General features: G+C 40.8%; 1 protein-coding gene across 4 annotated transcripts in view; it reads left to right on the forward strand.

The window, feature by feature from the left end:
- The first annotated feature begins 4,788 nt into the window (after positions 1 to 4,788).
- SORBS1 (sorbin and SH3 domain containing 1) overlaps positions 4,789 to 22,532 on the forward strand; it is a 177,489-nt gene continuing 159,745 nt past the window's right edge. For all 4 annotated transcript variants that reach the window (XM_049809766.1, XM_049809768.1, XM_049809764.1 and 1 more), the window contains exon 1: positions 4,789 to 4,903. The gene's annotated coding sequence lies outside the window, so the exon portion shown is untranslated. The remainder of the gene's footprint in view (positions 4,904 to 22,532) is intronic.

Raw genomic sequence — 22,532 nt, forward strand, 5'->3', positions numbered from 1 at the left:
TTCTGATGCAAAACCAAGGCAGTGCTACCTTGGGGACTAAGGGGACTAAGTGGGGACTAAGAAAGCCTGAGATTTCTTCTCTGGTCTGCCACTGATTTGTGGGGTGGCCAGGGTCATATTGCCATTCTCTGCCTCAGTTGCTCTGTTTATAAAGTGGAGGCAATTAGTTCACTTTGCATTTTCTCACCATGGATATGAATGGTGGTCTGTGATGTAAATAAAGTGGAGTCTGGCTTTTAATTTTTTTTTCTGTATTTTTGGCCCTCATCCTTGACAGCTTTGTACTTCATGCCATCATTTCCATTCTGCACTTTTCATACAAGACTACATGGTAGAAGACTCCTTCCTTGATGGTAGCCCATGCACATTAGCCAAGATAGAATGTTGGCAGAAAAAGCAGGACAGTGAAGATCCAGGCCATTCTTCCTGACAGCAGAAAAAAATGTGCCTCACTTTTGCCCTACTATTTACTCAAGCAGAAAACAAAACAATAGAGATGGGAAAAGATCTGAAAGAGCTGTCACAGAACAAGTGCACCATGCCAATAATTTGAAGGATTAAGGACCCCAAGCCGCATGTACTGACACAATAGCCGGGGCCATCCTGTTCACTGGGTTCATGGATTAGAGGGATGTTTCATATGATTCTGGTTTTCTTTTCAACTCTGGTTGAACAAACATAGCCTGTGTGCTTGCAAATCCCTTGTTAGCAATGCAAAAAGTCAATACAGTTTCCCTTTCACTACACTCTATGATTTTGCCTTTGGAAAATGTTGCAGTTGCTCTGTCTGGATGCCTTCATAAAATCAGCATGACTTTGTGTCTGGTTTAAATGTGTGATGGTGAATGGTGGGAGCCCAGAAGAGGGGCCTGGAGCCAGTATACCTGCATTGAGGCTGCGACACTGAGAGACTGACCTGAGTTGCAATGCTGGATTTTCTTGTCTAAGCTGCTGTCTTATAGAGTGGGGTAGTTCACCCTTGAAGTGCACTTTTGCTCAGACTATGGCAATGGCAGGGTTTGGGATCAGTGATGTCACAGATTTTATTTTAAAAATTTATTTATTTTACAAATAAAAAGATGGTGTTGCTTTAGTGCTGTGGAAAGTTTATATGGGTTTGAGTCAAGCAAGGATTTTTCTTCCTCTCACATCACTGCCATCATGCTGCTAGCAAGCTCTGTCCCATCCAGTTCCTGTGCCAGCTCATGCAGAGGATCCCCATTCCAGCACTAAATGGCAGCAGTGGGCCTGTTTGTGCAAAGACCTAATGTGTGCCTCCTCCAACATAATCTAGAGGCACAGTTTGGGAATTTCATGGTCAATGTAATAAACTCTCATAATCATAAAAGATGATCACAGAAGTCCCACAAACTTAAGTAAGTTAGGAGTATTTGTGCCAAAGTATTTATTACATGTGAACATTTGTCATTAAGAATCTACCAAGCTACATGGTTGTGGGTGCACAGAAGAATTTCAAGGGAGGTATCACAGCTCCAGGAACCAGCATGTGGACTGAAATGCTGTCTAGTGAAGGATTATTTTTTTTTTTAAACTCAGTACAAAACTTTAGCAGAGGGGTGGGAAAAGCAAATGTGTGGTGTAGCCAAAGTCTTCCTAGTAAGAAGGATTCTGATACATTTTTGAACGCTTTTTGTCTGTGTTGCCCGGTAATCTGTTTATCTCTGTTTTCTCATACCAGTTATTTAGCCATTACATTTATCTTGTTTCAGTGAAGGTATTTAGATTAGCATTAAAATTCCAAAGCACCTGGGTAATGTCTTGGCGTTTTAAGTGTGGTGCCTGTCAATTTTTTACTCTGAAGGCTATTAGACAGTTGCTCTTACAGGCCTCTACCTGAAGTATCGGCGGTGTTAGCTTCTTCCTTGTACTTGTCCTTGAGAGACACCGTTCAAGAGAAAAATAGAGCTAATTCCTTGCTCTCTGGGGCAGTTTGCTGAAGATGCAATCCCTGCGGGGAATATTAATTCACTCAGCCTGAGCTGTGTCTGCATTGAATTCAAACCAGTAAGTTTGTGATGAAAGATTTGCTCCTTCTGGTAACTTAGCTCCTTGCGGGAAGGGCTGAGTCCACTTCCTAAAGAAATGATTGGCCCTGCTACATACTTGCGTTCATGCTCTCATGTTCATATGTCATCTTAGGCTGACCGCTATGTTACCGGCTTGGCTGCTAGTAACATAACAGTCAATTACATGCCTGTTTTAATACAGCAGGGGCACAAGCAGGAAGGCAGGCTTCCTGCTTTTGAGTGGAGCCGGAAGATGGGGCATTTCAGGAGACAAATGGTTGCTATTTACAAAATGCTTAGCAGATGGGAATCTGTAAAGTCACCTGCTGACAGCAGTAAGGTACAAAGCCCTCTGCTGTTACAGAGGAAATGCTGGCTTCTCCAAGATAGGCTGAGTATGGTTTGAGGAGTTTTTTATCTGTATGAGCTAAATGGTGCAGGCTTGTTTTTTTGGAAGATATCTGCTCCTATTTATGTGGATGTTCAGAAAAGCTCAACAGGTTTTGAAAATTGGGTCATGTATGTAAGTATGCTTTTAGTTTCTCCACAGTTTGACTTGCAGTTGCCTGCTGCTGTGGGTGGGACTAATTTGGTGGCCATGTCAATGCTAAGCTTGTATCATAGTAGACCTGACTCCTCCGTTGCAAGCAGAAAAGACTTTAATTTGTGCATTCCCTGTGATCCCATCAATTCATTTGTAGTGCTGCACAGGGTCCATAAGCAACTGTATAATCTTTCGAAACATAGCAGGAGTGGTACTTTAACAGTGCAGATAAAAATATGGTCTAGGACTTCTTGCACTGAGAGGTGCTAATGCAGTAGAAGGGCACAGCCACCTTTGCTTTGTGCTGCTGGTGGATCTGGCTGATAGATGAACCTATCCTGCTAAGCACCTGTCTGCCTTCCCCACGCAAGAGCCTGTAACAGAAAGCTATTCTAGATTGGTGGATTGACATTACTGGGTCCAGGTACAAACTAGGAAATCCTCAATCTACTTAAGTTAAAGGTACTTGAGCTAGTCCTTAGAAGCACTGTTTCAAGAGCAGAGACAGGCAAACAACCCTTACAGAACCCGAAGAGGTCAGGAGAGATCAAGGCTACAATGATTAACTGGCTGTCTACCTACAGCGCATCCTGGGCTCTACCTCTTTTGCATGGAGATGTATATACACATGCACGCTCACACACATTTTGCATTTCAGTAAGTCTCTAAATTGAAAATGAGCATTTCAGCTATTAGGTCAAGCCCAGGCCTTGCTTTGAGTTATTCTCAGACTGCTGTTGTTATGATGCAGGGAGTCTTTTTTTTTTTGGAAGTGTGGGAATATCAGTGAATAAAATCTCAACCTTTTTTTTCTCGTTGATGCTATTCAGTCTGGGTAATATGAGGTTTCGTGCCTAAGTGGGTTCAATGGTTTTGGCAGAATGCCACAAATTTTGTCACCCTTCTCTCTGTCGGATGAGAGAGAAACAGACATTTATTTTCTGCCCAAGGTGGATTTCAGGTTTGAGATTACCCGGCTGTCCATTCTGCTCTGAGATGACAGTCACGTTCCTCTCTCCTGGCGATGGCAAGAAGTGGAGAACTGCTCGCGATTGTTGCCGCAAACTTTCAGTCCCCATCTGGAAGGCCTGCTTTTTGTACGTATTCATCTCTCTGAAATGAAGGAGGTTTATCCAGCTGCCCTTGAGAGGTTAGTGTGTTTTTAGAGGGAGCAAAGTTTGGTGCTAAACTTCCTTTGTGTCTTCTGGCAATTGGAGCCAAAATACATTAGATCTTTTCTCAAACTAATTTCTAGATCGAAATCTAATTAATTTCTTTTGGCAGTTGGTTTGAATTATTTGGTGATATTTTTGATTTGTGGGTAGTATTCAAGTACAAACAAATAAACTAGATTCCTATGGCTGTCAGTATATTAAAGACAAAAAGAACTTTGGAGGTGAAAAAAACCCCAACCTAGAACTGTAACCACTGAAGGTGAAAAAAGAACATGAGATGTCATGACAGCCCGAGAAGGATGAAATTCCCTCTATGTCCACTGTGTTTCCTTCTTAGACAAAGGCAGTACAGTCAGGCCTTATGTGGGTTAGTACCTTTGTGTGTTTTGTGCATATGCTCTTGAGTATGGACTGGCTTTCCCTCACTTTTGCAGAGCACCAAAGCTGACCCAGGAGTAGTGCTCTAAGCATTAATGAAACCAAAATGGTAATATTACTCCCATGCAATGCAGGGTGAATGAGACGGGGATTTGTTAGGGATTTCCCCTCTCCTCTATTTGATCTTTTTTTCCAGATGAAGCGTTCAGTGATTTACCAGTCAGAGTCATCTCTTGCCCCTTCCTTCATCTTTCTCCTTATTTTTCTGTGATTTGTATTACATATGATCAATACAACGATGGCTGCATTGAAAATCCCTTCATCTACCGCTTGCTAAGCCTTGTACCTATCCGCACCGACGAACGGCTTTCCAAGCCCTCAATCCTCAGCAAATTTCACCACCCCAGGAGCCAACAGCGACCGACACAGGCAACAGGTCGGGCGAGGGGCGGCCGCATCCCCCCGCTCCCGGGCTGCCGGCCGCACCGCTCACCGCTTCCTCGGCCTTGGGTTTGGTTTATTTTCCCCGACTGGGAAGAGCAGCCCCCTTTTCTCTCTCTCTCTCTCTCTCTTTTCCTTTTCTGTTGCGCTGGTGAAAAGGGCTCGCTTCCTGCCGGCGCCTAGCGGGTGGTTCCCGCGCCGCTGTCGGGCGGGGGGCGGCGCCCATCAGCGGCCGCCGCCTGCCGGGGGAGTAGCGGCTGCACGGCTCGGGCGAGCGGGGCTGCGGGGCTGCGGCGTCCCGTCTCGGCGGGCACGGAGGCGGCCGCTGCCTCTCCAAGGTAAGCTCCTCTGCGCGTTTAACTTCTCGGAGCAGCCGGGGCTTTGGCAGCTGGTCATTCCCACCCCCCTCCAGCAATGAAAATCGCCTTGGCTCCATTTTATTCTTGCGATTTATTTATACCCATAAGGACTAGGTGTTCTTTAAAGGGCCATTATGCTGTGGGATATTGGCGCCTCTCTATTTTTTCCTAGTATCTGGAGAGGTAGTCGGTGTTACACCACAATTTTTGCAAGCCTTTATTCAAGCCTTGTTATTTGCAGGTAAAATCGATCGCAGATGCAGAGAGGTAGATTTGGGAATGAGTTTCGCATGCTTGTAAATAGAAATGTTATTTTCCTGTCAGTGGGAAGGGGGAGCAGAATACAACATTGCTTTTAAAATGAGAGGAAATGCACATGGGCATTTTCTGTGTGCCTTTGGACTCAGCAAACTGAGTGAATCTGGTATGGAGAGTCTGTATCTCCTTGTCCGGAGAGAGCAGAACCCAGGATGTATGCATTACGGTTGTTCATTCATCAGTGGCTGCAGATAATGCAATTACCAAATCAGCGGCGCATGGATGCTGCCCTGCGTGTGACATGCTGAGAATACTGTACTTTAGGAAGCCGACACTTGCTGTAGTTTGGATAAAACAGAAGCTGGAAATGGCAGGGTATGAAACCATTGTGCTTTAGGTGGAGAAGAGGTTACTGGTTAGTCTCACTGTTGTTCCTGAGGATTTGTATTTTGTGTGAATCTATGCGGAGGTGTAAAAACCTCTTGCAATCTCTTCGTAAGAAATTCAGGAGTGAAAAATAATTGGCAGCAGCTTCAGGTATCACCAGTGCCCGATGAATGATAGATGGTTGCCTGAGAATTCACAGTAGTTTTAATTAAATTCTATCACAGAAAGGGCTTCATTTAGGTCTCCGTTTTTTATTTACAGATCAGATTCTGCAGCCCTGGTATGGCTGCCTCTCTCCTAAGGTGTCTTGGAAAGGAAGGGAAAAAAAAAAAATCACCAGAGGGATTACCATGGACACAACTATCTCTTATTTATTTATTAGGCTATTAGGGTAATGAAGAAAAGACATGCCTGCCCTGCTGGGCAGATCTCATTTCAGCAAAACTGCCTGTGCTCCTGCTGTTACCCATGTTTGATTTTTAATCAGTAAGTGCCCTGTGCTCATGTCAGTGCCATGGTTGCTACGCTTCCACGCATGGGTATCCACCGTAGCTCCCAAATCAAGGGGATCAGAGTGGAGGCCTGATGATTGTTAGTGGGATTTGTTCTAAGCAGAATGTGCTCTTGACTCTTCTACCCAAAGATCAGTGTTTGCTTACATGTAGTTGCTGCTTCTTTATTCTGCCTGGTACTGCTGTGACTGCTGCTGTTCTGGGGCAATATTTGGTACATTAATATTTCATTTTTATGAATTATGCTACTGAAAGATTGTTCTCTCTTGTATTTGTTGCTACCATGTCATAATAAGAAACAGTATCTGTCCCAGACAGCTACTCTACCTACAAGGTATGGGAAAGCAAGGGGAGGTTTACCTTGCTCAAGTTTACTAGCAGAGTTTATATCTCCTGACTTTTAAAGGCTGGACCATGTTGGTTCTGCTGCACATATACACATCCAGAAAATACATATGTGTCACATTAGTGTCCCTAATGACTCCCATTTCTTTTACACTCCCATTTTCTTGTTCAGTAAGTACACTTATTATCTTTAAATAGGAATAGTTATTTTAAAAGATAATCCTGTTCTATAAAGCCAATATTGATTGATAATACCATAAAAAGATACAAGTAGTGATATTTAGGCAGTCAAAACACAGCAAGTGTGCCTTTTTTGGAATACATCAGATTTTTTGTAAACATAAACAGAAACGTACACACAAGCTCATGCCTAAGCTGTACAAGAAGAAAGAAACAGTGCCTAATAAATTTCACATGCCCAGAAGGCTAACCTAAAAGTCAGGAACGTAAGAATTGTGTGCTCCATGTGAATATTATTTGCAGCTTCCTTTTTCTTTACTATGTAAGTGGTTCAGAGAGTACAAATGTAAGGATTCCTCCAAAGGAAGGTCATATGATAAACAGGTCTCGTGTTTTCTGTTTGTAGGGGAGGGAAAATATTTGGAGGAGGGGGGAAGGAGAGCTCAGAGAAACTTTGAAGTACTCTGCAAATGTTGAATTATGAGTTTACTGTTTTTGCAAAGCTTGAATCTGGGGGAAAAACCTTCATTAAACCTTCGTGCAAATTACATGTCCTACTTTTAAGAATGTGTTTTGTGTGTGTGTACTTGGGCCCATGCATGTGCATGCAGACACTTAGGTCACTATTAAGAGATGGCAGCAGATGTTGGTTACAGAATTTATTTATTCTGATGTGTTACTGTATACAGTGTGCTAATTAATTGATGAAACTACTACAGAATGCTTTGTCTTAATGGCAGCAGAGGGCTACACTGGTTAATTATCTGTTCCTCTATGTTTCTTTGGTGTTTTTTCAGTTTTCTGGTCCTGAACATCACTAAATGCCTCTCTGGTATGTTGTAGAACAGGGCAGGTGGGGATACCAAAGCAGTGCTGTTGATGTTTTTGTTTGGTTTGTTTTGAGCAAAGACTATGGTATATATCTCCTAAGATGGATGAACAATCATTGTGTTTTCTCTCTTTGCTGAGTCCTTTGCAATGAGCCAGAGAGGTTCTGTTGGTCTGATCCTGATGTCTTCAATCCCTTCCATAATGCCATTAACTTCTGTGGAGCTATATATGTGAATGAGCATTACGGAATTAGGTTGTACAACCTGTGTTGTTTGTGGTGCAAGTGTTAAGACAGGGACAGCACTTTCATTGCTTAGCGTAATTTGTATCAAAGCAGAGGCTACCTATAAGATTATGGAAACTGCTTGCACCTTTAAAAGTGGACAAGAAGTTTTCAGCAGAAAAGCTTTCTTTTTTGTGAGATATTTGCTTTGGATTTATTCAGCATTGGGAAATGCACTGGCAGCATGAATAATGTTCAGTGTTCTTTGAAAATTGTTTTTAATTCAGGCCTTTGAAGTTCTCAGTCATAGGTACCTTGTTTTATTCTTTGTTTTTATTGTGTAAAAGAATATGCTAGGGCTTTTACTTGCTGCTCAAGATTTCTGAAGTAGGAACCTAACAGAAGCCTGGGTTTTCAGCAATGCTTGGTACCCATATGCTTCCCTTCACTTTTTCTTTTTCCTTGGGGGATTGGCACTTAGTCTGTATATCTAAATAGGGATTTATGAATGTGACCTTCAACTTTAGTATGATTTCAGCCTCTGTTCCTGTGCAAACTGTAGTGTGACCCTTCTACATGACACAATATAAGCAGGTTTTGGACTGACTTGGTATTTGGATCAGTTAGAGGAGAGGGTTTGGGAAGTGATGATGTCGTGTCTTCACACCCAGCTAAGACAGTGCTTATCCAAGCATGGCAGTAAAGGCAAATGTGCTACTGGAGGTGTCTTTCAAAGAAGGTGTCATATTGATGCCGTGCATGCTTGGGTTCTTCAGCGCTCCGCAGTTCTTTTTGCATGAAAATTGATCCATGCCAAACTGCAGCTCAGGTAGTGACGGTCAGCCACTCCATAACAACTCTGCTAAGTAGATATAGTAAGTAGATATAGTTATGCCTTATTCACGTTGTTGTGTGTGGTTGCTGAGTGTTGCTAAAATAGACACTACATGCCATCCCAGAAAGAAATGCTATTTAAATACTAGAAGGAATAATACATTTTTATATATGCCTTCTCATGGTCTCACTAAAATATCATGAAGCATGATTATGTAATTTTGGATTCCTGCATCATAGATGCTGTTCATTGGAATGTGTTTAGAAAAACAAATAGTATTAGATGAGAATAATTAGGTAGAAAAACTGGTTTGTGATGTGCCTCTCAGATCAGACACTTCATATCAAAATTTGGGTGTGTGAATGCCTGTATGTCAGTCGGTCTTTTATTCTCTCTCTCTCCCTTTCCTTTTACACCTGTCTAATGTGTACGATGTAAACCTGGGTGTTTGGGTTTCCTACCCATTCACAGTAAGAGGAGATGATCTGGATTAATTTTTAGGCAAGTTTGTTGCATATCCTGTGTGAACTCTCTCTAGCAGCAGAATTATAGTGTAGCACTAAATCTGTTTCTTATCTACAGGTGCCAGCATAGGCAGGCAACTCTGCCATCGCTTTACAGCTGAAGGAAATGAGATGTGGAGAGGTAAAGCAATTTCTACAAGAAATTATCTCTTATATCCATAGCCAATCTTGTAACAGTTTATTGAAGTTTGCCCTCTTCATAAACAATAAAAACTTTGAAGTGAGTGGCCTTATCTTAGAAAGCAAACTGTTGCTAAAATTATTATTTGTTAGGAAGACTTCTGAAATAATTCCACTTCCTCTTATCCTGAGAACCAAAAGAAGATTATTCAGTACTGTAATGGCTGGGGGTTTTCAATGCTTCCATCAAAATGGGAAAACAGGAAACAGCAGCATGTATGAAAACGTGTTTTGCCTACAGGTTTGATTTATAGCTATTCTGGTCTTTCAAAGAATCAATTATTTACATAATATGAATGAAATACACCCCAAGACCAAAACACTGCAACACTCATTCACATAAGGAGCAGAAGTTATATTTTTCCTGGAGCAGAATGAACGTAATTAGGATGAAGATGACTGTGTGGGAAGGGAGGCTGATAAGAGAATGAGTCCATTTTTCTTTGTTTCTATGTCTGTATTGATCCTAGCATTTAAAGGTCAAAAGTAGCAGTTGTGCAGTTATTATTATGAGTTTTGTGAGTTTCAGCCCACTTTCCAGTGCTTGCAGCATTGCCATCACAAGAGATACCAGTGGTGCCCTGCAGGAAGGCCAAGCCTAATGGTCCTCACAGTCAAATGCCTTTTATAATCATAGGCATGGTGCTTCTGAGTCAAGCAGGCCAGTTAGTCATGTGAGGCCCTAAGAGAGAAAGGCCAGATTTAGGGAGTGCACTTGGTATTTTTCCCAGCTATGTCAATAGCAGTACTGTCATGTAAGGTAGCGTTAGCCCTCACTTAGCTCAAGCCCACAGTTTAGAAGAGCTAAGAAAAAGCAATGAGCCCTGCGTTGGAACAGAATCTTATTTGATATAATGTGGAATTATAGCTGTCGTTATCTCAAAAATATTCAGATCAATTAATCTGAAAAATTATACAGCATTTATGGTAGTTAATGATATATTTACAAAACTATCACAGTCTAGGTGATTTTATAGGTATGTATCCATTTATCATTGGTGTTATTTAAGCAAGGGATAGCACTAGATTGTACTAGGTCTGTGTCCTACTCTCCATGTTCTTTGTGGTGTGCTCTGAGCTCTCTAAATACCATGGAAAACTATTTGCAAGTGGTTGTTCAAGTAAGACGTGTCTTTGCAGTGGTGGTACTTGCAACTCCCTTTTATTGGCTAATTTTGTAGAATTCTGTGGAATAAAGTGTTGATTTTACAAATCTTTATTTTTCTGAAAACTTGGGTGAAATTTATTTGCACATGAAGTACCTCTAATCCTCATGGAAAAAAACTTTATTGTGTTTTGGGAATAAGCCAGTCACAAAATGTAAGCTGTACTGAGAGAGTAAGTAGCCAGTCATGCAGTACTGAGCTCCACAAACACCCTGTGGATATTGAAGTGTGGTTGGCAGTCTTTCGCTTAATTCAGAGTTGAGATTTGTATGGTTATGATACGAGGCAGCTGAGCCAGTGCTTTGTACGGAGTGAAAAAGCCAGGAAGACTAATGTGATCTGTCAGTGTCTACATAGTGCCTTGGAGGATGACCCAGGTACTAGATGCTGGGTAACGCACTGGCACTTGGGGTCTGATATTGTACTGCCCTAGCAAAGAGACTGAATTGAGTGTGAGTTCAGGCTGCCTAAAAATGCTGCAAGTCCTTGTATCAGGTAATGTGAGACCGTGGGGTATTTTCAAATGATTCCCACCTCATCTTGCCCACCTGAAATCATCACTGGAAGGGTAGATGGCATGACTAGAGGCTGTACTGTGTAGGGTCTACTCACAGTGCTGGCTGTGTTTAAGATTTCTCTGGGAATACCAGCAGAATCACTGAATGCCCATCCTGAGGTTCCTTCCAGGAAGTAAGTGGATTCACTGCTCTAGACAACTTTGAGGATACAACCTCTGTCTCCAGAAGCCTTAGAGAAGATCTTTGTGTTAATTACAATGGAGTACCTTTCATCATGTAGTGTGAGAGATACTGCTTGTAGTATTCTGTATATCAGGTCAAGTCTTGTGTCCTAAAGAAAATTGCAATGAATTACTGCTTAGCACCCCGTACCACTATAACGTGTCTCAAGAAGAAATCTCAGAAACCTGTTGGGCACAAGTCTGCAAAATTGGGAAAGAACATATCACATACACAAACATGTTGGGCAACAGTTAAGAGTTATATATGCTCCAGAGTTACAGCTTCAGGAAAAAATGATTATGTATTGCAGTTTTTCCTGATGCAGTGTGACATGTGAAGGGCTAGAAATAGCACTCTGATAACACATTTTAATAGGTGGCTAGATATTTAGTTTTGTTTCTTCTCTTGAAAGGTCTGGCTGTGCTGTCAGTACAGCTAGACTGAAAGCTCTTAGGCTGATTAATTATTAAAAGAACCTGCTAAATATTTTACACCTTTTTATTTTTTGTCTTTTTATCTTAGCTATTGATACTTTTCTTCTCCAAAGAGTTTACAACAGCAGAGGAAAAACTAATCACAATATATGCTAAGAATATAGCTTCCTATAAAAAATTAAAAAAGAACAAAGGTTGTTAAAATATTTGTTTCCTCACTGTATCTTTGCTTCAGTTTCTTCTCACTTTCTTTACAGTACATCTCTGAATCTGTTTTGTTGGGTAAGTAACCAAATAATTTTGTTTTGTTTTGCTTTTTTTAGATTTGTTGTACATTTATGTGTCCAGCAAATTTGTGCTCCCCTTATGCAAGAAGTTACATGAATGTAGAATAAATGCAAATCCACGTGGCAGAAAGTTTGCTTTCTAGAAGGTGAGATGTGCTAAGCAAGGGTAGCATGGTGCTGTAAGACTAGGATAGGCACACATTCGTGAAGAATACATGGTTTGTGTCCTACCTCGCCATATTATTAGGCACCATCTCTTAGCATATTTGTGACTTAGGGGTCTCTACAGCCAACTATACAAATGTATGAAAAATCATAGAATCTGAGACCACAAAACTGGAAATTGTGGTTTCCTCAGACGACGGACACACTTGGATATGACTTTAACATCTTGTACAGTCTTTCCTTGCTGTTCTAACTTCCAGTTGTTTCAAAGGCCTGTACAAATTGTATTGTGGTTTTCCTAAAAGTGGTGCTTAGTTATACATATGGCAGTGCTATAATACAATGTATTATCCTTCTTGACCTTTTTTTGCAGCAGGTTCTATTTTATTGCATGGATTCAAACAGGACTGGCACCAACTAAGATCAAAGTCTTCATAACAATAGGCCTTGTGCAAATATGCCAGAGACCACATTGACCCAACATGCTCTTGGGCTAAGTAAGTGAGAAGACTGGGAGTGGGAGGACTAGGAAGAGGATGGAGAGACAATGGGGTGTAGTCCTGTTGACATGGAACCTAGTGTGAGGAATGAGATGGAGCCTGGTGGGCTGTCGCCTTTTCCTTTCCTTGGCTTTGTAGCTCGGCTTTGGTCTGTGATCTGGAATCACTGGACAGTTTGCATATTTGGTAGTGAGTCCTCTCCTGCCTCAGATAGGTATGAGACAAAGCTAGCAGTAGAAAACCCACAGACTTTCTAACCTCTCTTTCATAGCAGTCTGCATAGTTTTGTGAGACTTCCTCTGTTAAGACTTCCATAAATAACGCTCATTCAATAATGAAATACATTATCCATAGAAAAAAATGCCTGAAAATACTTAAAAAGAAAAGAAACTTAACATCTTCACAGGGAGGTGGCTGCCTTACTGACTGTAAGACTGATACTCATGATAGAACAGATCTTCAAGCCTGGGTGTACTTATTAACAGTAAGTTTTTAATAAAAGTGTTCTTAAAATATATATAATTTATAGCTTCAGTTTGCTAGGTGGTCTCTGGAACACTGTTCTAAAAATGGTATCAATATTTTAATCACAAGGCTATGCTTGTTTTCTTAAAAATTATTTATACTTAGAAAACTGAAACAAACCCCCACAGAGAGTGTTTCCTATTAAAATTCTGAGGTCATTGTGCCCCATTGTATAACAAATGGGTATGAATAGGGCAAATGACTGGCCATCAGTCTTCGTGCTTATGACACTGAGTTGACTGATTATTAGACTTAAATCATATTGCTCATGTTTTATTTCTAATTAGCTGAGAAATGTGATGCGTGTATCTTCATATGATGGTTGTGATCTGTAAAAATGCTAGTCTGTATCTTGGTACTAAAATCGAACAGTAAGAACTCTAAGAAAAAGGGTTTATCAAGCAAGTAAATTAGCTGGAGATTCTTGGGTTAGAAGCCATGGAGGGACAGAAGGGAATCCTGTTATTTAGCTCTGAAGGGTGGAAAGTGGGATGGACTTAGCAGTCAGATGTTCCACATAAAATCATGCTGTTCAGTGCAGGAAATAAATGAGGCAGAGGTGTTCCTTCTCCCTGCAGCTGGCTTTAACTAGTGGCACTCCTGCCAGTAAGTCTTTTTCCTCAATCTACATATTTTGTACGTCTCTTTCTCTTTGGGTGGAATTTTGATTAAAAAGAACCCAATTTTCTTGTTTTGCAATCAGATTGCTGGCAGGAGTAGAAGTACCTCAACATCTCCCCTCATCTCCTCCCTTGGGGGGGGGGTTATAGTATTAATGTTCTCTTGGGAGTTGGCCTCTGGGGAATCACCTGCTATGTTGTGAGGCCTCATTAAAGAGAGGACAACAACCCTTTGCCTTCTCACAGCCTTCACTTTTGTTCTTTCTTGCCATCTTGCATTAGTTTTTACTAGAAGAAACAAGCTATGAGCGCACTCAGATGTGTGTATTTGTGCCCACCAGGCATGCGCTCATTCTGTTGACCCAAACGAATGTTCTGCTGCTGATACTGCACTCACTAGAGCTCAGACACAGTGTGAGCTGTGGTATTTTGTGACTCATGCTTCATCAGACTATAACTGTTAGCTGTGTTCCAGTCATTGCCAGCGCAAGGGACCCAAGATCTGATCTGTACTTATGGGAGTTGATGGATACAATCTCATTGGCTTCGGTGAATTAAATTCATCCAGAAAGGTATTGAGCTAAGTTGTCAGGACAGGATGTTAAATAATTTCTCCCATTTGGTTTTTAAATTTAAATAAGTTGGCCTGGGATTAATGGAGAGTGAGAGAGAATGTGGAAATACGGCAGCGGCATTGTAGTTTGTTGTTACTTTTGAGCAACACTTTAGACTCAATGGATGGAATAGCCCCTTACTGTGATACAGCAGTTGGCATGATACACAGCAGATGCCTAAAACTCCTGTTGAACACCATGCTGTTTGCCCTGTGTTTCTCCACACTGCTGCAGAGATTCCCTGCTGTGAAGAGGTGGGATTGGCAACTTCCAGAGGCCAGCCCACAGGGAAGATCCAGTCATGAGTGGTTCAGTGTTTCCTGGTGGTCTAGGGCTTGTACAGATTCCTCAAAGAGAGTTGGTAGCGGAGCTCTGGAGAGCACTGAAGATATTACTAGCTCACAGTGCAGTAAGAGAAGACAACGTGGGCATCTCTACCTCTCCCTCCCAAAGCAGAGCTGTTGGAAATTTCCCCAATCTTAACTTGTTTACATCAACATTTTAATGTACTTTTTGGTTGTCACTGGAACTGGGTTGGGTTTTCTTTTTTTATTGAATGTGACATTTCTCCTCAAACATTGTCCTGCTGCCTTCTTAGGTGAAGTACTGTGTTGTGATTTTTTAAAAAAGCAATATGATCTAATTTACTTCATAAAGGCTTGTAGTTCAGCCCTGTGAAATCCTGTGACTAACTCATGATATGCCCTTGTTTGATTATAAAAGCTCATAAGCCCTTGGCCAAGAGATATGATGGATGTTTCTACATAGATAGTTTATTTTCTTTTACAGGAAGACTAAAATTTTATGATAAATGATTTCATGCCTGTCTGTCATAGGTTTTATCCCTCTACTAGTATTTTGCAGTACTGTAGCAGCAGTAGGCTACCAGGTCTCCCACCTTTGTGATGAAGGTGGGAGAAGTCTGTGGGAATTTCAGGCTGATTACAGACTTTAGTTAAGACCCATGTGCTTTAGTGCATTCCCTGCTACATGAGCTAAAGCAAAAACCACTGTTAGTGGATAGAGGCTCACTGCTCAGCAATTGGATCCCTTCCAGGTTATATACTCATATAAGTCAATTCAGTGAACTTTTTTCAAATGAAATCTAGCTGTTGAATTAAAAAAAAAAAAATCAACCATAATAATTTTATATAGACTCATGACCTTCAAAAATACTGTGCTGCTTCTCTGGCACATCAGCTAAGACAAGAATTCAGCCACCTGGCAACATAAGTCCTTCATGAGTCCAGAGTACAAGGACACCCCAGAGCCTCTGTTTGCCTTGTAGCAATGAGTGACAAGAAATCCTCACTGCTTGAGCTGCTGGGTGTCACAGACCTCCTTATCTTAGGTGACTCCTTGATGCTGAATTAGCCTCTGGTTGACAATTAGCTTCTCAGACAAAGCTTAATCCTGTGAAAAGTCTGCTTTACTTGGCATCTTGCCAAACCATGGTCTGTCCTTGTATTAATTCAGAATTAATTAATTAATTCTCTTTCTAATGGCTTAGTAAACCAAGGCCAAGTCTGAGAATGCAATTGATTTTGTATTTGGGAAGACTCCTACTGAAATGAAGACCATTTTCCTTGAATTTTCCTTGAATAAAGAGCCTTGGGATCACTGCCTTTCATTATTAAGGCTCTATTAGAAGCGAGACACTGTTATGCTGTCTCTTCTTGTTGTCACATAGGTGCAGACTGAATGATAAAAATTCATCTTCTGCATGTGGGTGACTGCATACAGGGTAGATGCAGGCGAGAGCATTCACCAGCAAGCTTAACTGAGCCTGTCTCAGCATCTGTTCTTGCCTCCCTGTGACGTTATGCCCATGTTCTATTTGACACATGCTTTGGAACAGGGCTCTGTGAAGCACCTGTCATGCCTCTTGATGTGGTGTCTAATAGGGGAGGTTTCTATTTCCAGCTCTGTTACAGAGTGGGGTGATGGGTAAATTACACAATGTTTGTTTATGCTTCCACTCTCCTGTCTATGATGTGGATGGAGGATTTTTGCCAGCTAGTCAGGGTTGCCTTCTACTGTGCTGTAAGAACCTTGGTTTGTTTGTGCTAGTGCTCAAGGTGATTTTTGGGCAGGAGAGGGATGTTCTGTCCACATCTAACATTTGAATTTACATGAAAACATAAGTGATGCAGGAAGCGATCTTGATGTCTCAGTGCAAGGCAGTCCTGCTAGCTGCGTGCTGATTGTGATACCATCCACGGCAAGTAGTTAGTGGACTCATAAGAGAAAATGTGAGCAAGAGGTCTGACCATCTCTGCCTGGCATTTTGCAAGTGTACGGAGACATTAACTCTGGCAATATCTCATTTTGGATATGCCCTAGAAGCACAGTTCCAAGCATCTGTTGTAACCTACCCCAGAAGTATCTGTGTTCCCTGTAGTGAGTGCAGGAACTTTCATCATGTGTGGTTTATGGGAGTGATTTTGAGTCATTATGAGTGGAAAGCACAACAGATATGTGAGATGCTGTCTTTGTGGGGAAAAAAAAAAAAAATCATTGCTGCAGTTGACTTAATCATCTTCACTACCATCAGCTTCCACTCTAAATACTGGAGCTTTCTACATTTTCTGTTTGGTCAGTGTTTTGGTCAAGTGTTTTGTGCAAGTCTGCTAGTCACAAGATTTTCAGAAGCAGTGTATGTTATCTTTGAATTCTGAAATGTTGCGATAAACACTTTTATAGCCACTGAGTGGTTGTGGACCATATGTTCCTGTAAAAGCTATAATTTCCCACTGAGGGCTTCTGTTTCCATTAAGCCATTCTGGATGTCTGCTACATGCTATAATACCCACTGACTTGAAGAGCTGCATTGTAACCCTGGCTGGGTACAGTGCTAATGCCTGATGCTGAGACCTGAACTCAAAGCATAGCTGGAGCCTGACCTGAGGCCAGATCTGAGTCTGACTGAAAAAATTTTCTTCTGTAGTTGGATGCAACAGAGAACACATGAAAAAGGTATCCTGGCATGGTCAAGGGTAGAAGACTGTTGTTTATGCTCAGAGAACAATGGTAGCACAGGGGTACTTGGAGGCAGATAACACAGTGTGATAGAGGAGCAGCTATTCAATCACTAATAATTCAGTAATAACACATAATTGAATTCACTGGGTACTCCAGACATTAAAAGAACTAAAATGAGACTGTCACTTTCCCCAAGCCATTTTATAGCTGGGACACCTTACATGTCAAATAAAGTTAACACATGCCATAGATCTTCCCAAGGTCCCTAATGGTTCCTATAGAAGAACTACTGTTTCCTGAATTTCAGACTGGGTGATGCTGAGTTCACTCAGTATGCCACAGCATTCACGTACTTGCGTGTGCATTACACGCTTGAGCCCTTCTAAAGTACCCATGTAAGTTTACCCCATTTTTATTAGCATTATTAAGGACGGCCAGCCTGTGACTTAAAAGGTATTTGGTCTATCAGTTTGCATCTGGCTTTTTTTTTTTTTTTTTTTTAAGTGCCAACTCAGAATCAAGCAGGGATGTGGATATGGCAGAATTAACTATTTTTATTTTTTTTATTGTGGCAGCTGCTGTCATAGCATGTATCACACATGTTGAGAGAAGGGCTGTACACAAAGTTCACTGTGACTGTGAAAATAAGGTGGGCAGTCTCCCTGCTGGGAGTTGGGCTCTTGTGGCTGCGAGTCCCAGGTGTGGACCAGGAGACTCTTGTGCTCTGTGCTGTCCCAACCAGAATAAGAGGACAATCTTAAGAACAGGCCATGGACAAGGAACAGCAGAGTGATAAAATGTGTAGGTTTCTTCTTAGTTTGCTGTAGCGTTCTCTGGTTACTCTGAACAATGAATAATCCCAACTCCATTTACTATAGAAGGACTCTACACAACTAGTCCTCGGTGTAAACTTTTGGATGACCAAATTAGGAAAGCTGGAACCACAAAAGCAAAGGAGCACGAGGAAAGAGAAAACAAATACAGTTAGCCAAACGAACAAGAGATTCAGCACACATACTCCTGTCAGCTGGACTCTTATGGAGCAATTGTTACCCTTCCTTAATCTAAAAAAACCTTTCTAGATTTTAAAGTGTTTTTTAGTCCAAAGAAATTTACTTTGTTGTGCAAATCTTGTGGTAATTTCCCTTCCTGACACTTTAATATTTCATAAGAAAATATAATTTTAAATCTAGAAATTCGATTCGATGATTGCAGAGCAGCTAACTGCCTGCTAGATGGTTGTCCTTAAGCAGAGGGTTGTTAATTTCTGTAACCCCTCCATATTTAGTGGATGAACTAAATGAATGAAATATTTAATGTCCTTCTGAGGGCTTTTGCAAGCCATCATTAAGTAATCTGTAAAAGATAAAAAGTACACTTGTGATCTATTTTGTTTTTTTTTTTTTCTCCTGTTATGTATAAAAAAGGCCCAAAGGGTTCCTCTGATTTCTACCTCTGGTTTTCTTCTGTATGTGAAAAGAATATCTTGCTTCTTCCCCCCCCCCCCCCCCCCCTTTTTTTAATAATTTCTTCCAGAGTGTATGCATAATTGATGATCTGGTAGAATTATATCAGGGATATTATAAGAATGAAAGCTGACTAACTGTCCAGGGAAGAGGTATTTTTATTTTGATAGCTTAAAAGTTTAAAACAAACAAACAAAACCCCTGAGCTTTTGAACACCTGAATAAATATTTGGGAGAAAAGTTGTTATTTGCCAGAATGTAACAGCTTGCTCAGATATATGTCTGAAGGAGCTTCAAGTCTAGATCTAGGACATCTAAGGAAACCATAGAATTAGACAACTGATATTTTAAATGAAAAGAACAAGTGGCAAAAAAAGTCCCAAACACCCCCCTCTCTCTTTTTAAACAGTTTTCAGGCCTTTAGGAATTAAAAAAAAAAAGAAGGCACGGAACTGGTGAAGTCATCTTTTATGTGGTTTACCATGGAAGTCAATGTTATATAAATTAGACTGATAAGCAAGATATTATTTATGGTAGTAAATATTAACTAAATATGTTGAACAAATCTTTTTGTATGAAATTAGCTGGGCTGCCACTGTTTGCTATAAGTGAGAAATCTCTTGAGTTGCAGCTTTTTTTCCCTCACCAGCTGTGCAGATAGCTTCACAATTTCTGTGCCACTGAACATGGAGGAGTTCAGAAAACATATCTTTTTTTTTTTTGTGGCTGTTCATGATTAGCAATTACTCTGGCTTCCGGGAATCATTCCATTTCTTTGTGCAGGAGGGTTTTGTTTTTCATTTTATCAGGTCCTAATCATGCCACTGTGTCTTGCTTTATATAAAAGCTGACTTTGATAAAGGGTCACCATTTATATAAGTGTGTGACTGGGGCAACGGAGATGCACAGGGCTGATGTGGAAGGAGGGGCTGGGAAGGCTGCTAAGCAGAATCTGTCTGGCAGTACAGACCAGGCTTGTTCTCCCTCCCTAGGAAACAAGATAAGTCCTAAAGTCACGCCCTGTCCTTCAGTTCCAGACAGAAAACAAACTCTAGACTCCTCCTTCTCTCTTACTTAACTCTGTCTTGTGAATACTATGTATGTATGTCTTCTGGGAAATGTTTTTCAATTGCTTGAATGTAGCTAGCCAATTTAATTGATTTGATTCCCTGAGAAGCTTAAGAGAGGTATAAAAATTAGATTTTTTTTCTTAAACTAAGTCATATATATGAAAGCATTTCCCATTAGATGTTGTTTGGGATTATGAAGTATTCTACCAGTGCTTTGTGATGGGCCGGTTTTGTGCGTGATTTGTATGTCTTTATACTTTGTGCAGGATAAATGGTAACTGTTTTAACTGTGTATTGTAAGTCCTCTGCTGCCTTTGGAGTAGCTATTGGAGGACACTGGAAAGCATTATCTCCCTGCTTTTAGGGATTTGTTCTTTTGGAGCAAGAACTTGTGCTCACTGTCCTCACTGAGGAACTGCAGATGATACAAGTACTGTGTCATCAGTAAAGCCACAGGTAACTCACATGTTGTTTCCATAGTTGAGAAGGTTGCACAGCCTTAGTGCAGTAGGGTGCTCCTTCTTTGCAGAAGCTGTTGGTTTATAAATACCACAGGGAACGTATCTCCCAGTGCTTCTCTGTGCGAGAGAGCACAACCATGAGAAGACATTGAGGAGAATGCAAAATGCAAGAGGAGAATCTTGAATCTTTACAGCCTCAGCTCTTCCCCACATTGTTGCTGCTTTCTTTTAAGAAGTGGATGAGGCAGTGATACTTTTTTCTGTACTGCTTTACTTTAAATTCAGCCTTAAGCCAGGCAAGATTAGAAATAGAGTTTTGATCTGGATTTCAGCAAACTGCTGTCACTAGAACTGCGTTTGATTACTCCAGTACAACCTTTCAGGTCTGTGATTCTGATGGGCGCTGACACTAAATTGGGTAAGAGAAGCTTGCAAAGTTAATGTAAAAGGACAACGATGTTCTCTCTGTGTGAAGTTCGTAATGCCAGCATGTCTATCTGTAAAATCTCTGCTGCTAAGAGCAAAGGAAAATATTTGAAAAGGGAAAGCAGTGTTCTGAAGCAAGCCCTGCAGTGTGTACCATGTTGCTGGGATGCTGTCAAGGCAGGTAACTAGAAAGACTGTCCTTGCTTATGCCATGCTGTCTTTCTAGGTACTCCAAGATAGGCAGAAATTCTAGGTCCCTCTTGTCAAGAAGCATAGGAACAGCAGAAGAATACTGTGGGTTTAGTTCAGTTGGTCCTTCTTGGCCTTAAGGGACATCATCATTGTGAGTTTGGAGTGATCCCTAATGTGTATTTCCCATAGAGTAAACTGGCTATCCATTTTCTCTGGGGGAAGATGCCTTCACTTATTTTTGGGTCCTGCTTCAACCTCAATATTTTACACAGAAATTAAATTCTGTTTGTTCTTTTTCTGAGCCAACTCAGGACAATGAAAGCCCTGTCCATATACCTGGTCAGAGTTCACATTCTGGTCTTTGTCACCGATTTTCTAGTGCAAGTTCAGGCGAGGCCGCATGAGGCCCCCATGAAAGGCCTGCATAGAGTATGGAGAGGCTCAGTCACAATAATTTCATCCCAGTAGCAGTGCTGCTGTAATTGTAATTGCAAGATGTAATTAAGTTAATATGGAGCTGTATTACTCACGTGCTGTTTTTTCATTAGAAATGTATGATTGTATTTAAATTCTCAGGTGTCGTAATCCAATGTAGACGCTGATGCCTGCAACTGAGGCAAAAATGCCAATGTAATCATAAAGACCTTTACACTTGGTTCACTGAACCTGACATTTCACTCTAACTTGTCTTTCAATCTAATCAGTCTGCACTAGAATTTAAATTCAGCATTTTGTTTATATATTGTCATGGTTTCTGTCTGGAACATTAGACACTGGTATTTTATTTCCCCTCCTGAGCAGGATGCTGGTAAGCAGTAAAAAGCTCAGTGGCAGTAAGAGATTGTTGAATGATTGAGTAAAGCATCTACAAAAATTCTGTGACTTTCAAATGTGGGTATCTCTACAGCTGATCCCCCCTGCAAACAGTATCTGAGCAATGTGGGTGCTCTCAGAATTCCTTTTTGTCTTCCTTGTCTTTCATCAATGCTTTAAGATTGTATATATCTGGTATTTTAAAACTGAGATAAAAATTGGATGGCTTAGGCTCAGATGGTCAAATTTAAATTAGTTTATTAGTTATTGATGTTTTTAAGGCATTTAAAATGATTTATTAAGTACTTCAGATGATTAAATGTGGTCTTTTTCTCCTTTCCAACCTCCCTCTTAACGTGCTTGGAAAAGGAAAAAGGAAGAATTATTTTTGTGACAGTACTGAGGTGTTGTAGTGCAGGATTATTATTTTTCTGGAAAGCAACAGAAGAAATTTTCAGAGGAAAGCATGAAAATGTGATTTCTAAAAGCTCTGAACCATTGAAGAAAAAATGAAATATAATAAAGATTCAAAATGTATCATTTATGAGATTATCTGAAAAAGAAAGCAAAATCTTATGATTAAAAAAAAATTCTTGTGTTGAGAGAGCCAGGTCTCCTGATTTCTGAATGTTTATCCGTAGCCCTGGTTTCAAGGAGGTCATCTTCTAAGATAGCCAAATTCTGCAGTTTGAAGCCCAGAATCACTCATGTCACAAAAATCTCAATTCAGAGCTCATTGTTGTAACTCTTGTAACTCTAATGAGCTATAGTGCAAGTCCTAACAGCAAGTAGCACACTGAATGGCTGTTATGAGGTGCAAAACCCATCCAATAAAGTTCTCCAATAATGATAAAATGTGTCAGACCCAGGCC

This window comes from Accipiter gentilis, chromosome 9 (assembly GCF_929443795.1).
Source record: "Accipiter gentilis chromosome 9, bAccGen1.1, whole genome shotgun sequence".
NCBI classification, from domain to species: domain Eukaryota; kingdom Metazoa; phylum Chordata; class Aves; order Accipitriformes; family Accipitridae; genus Astur; species Astur gentilis.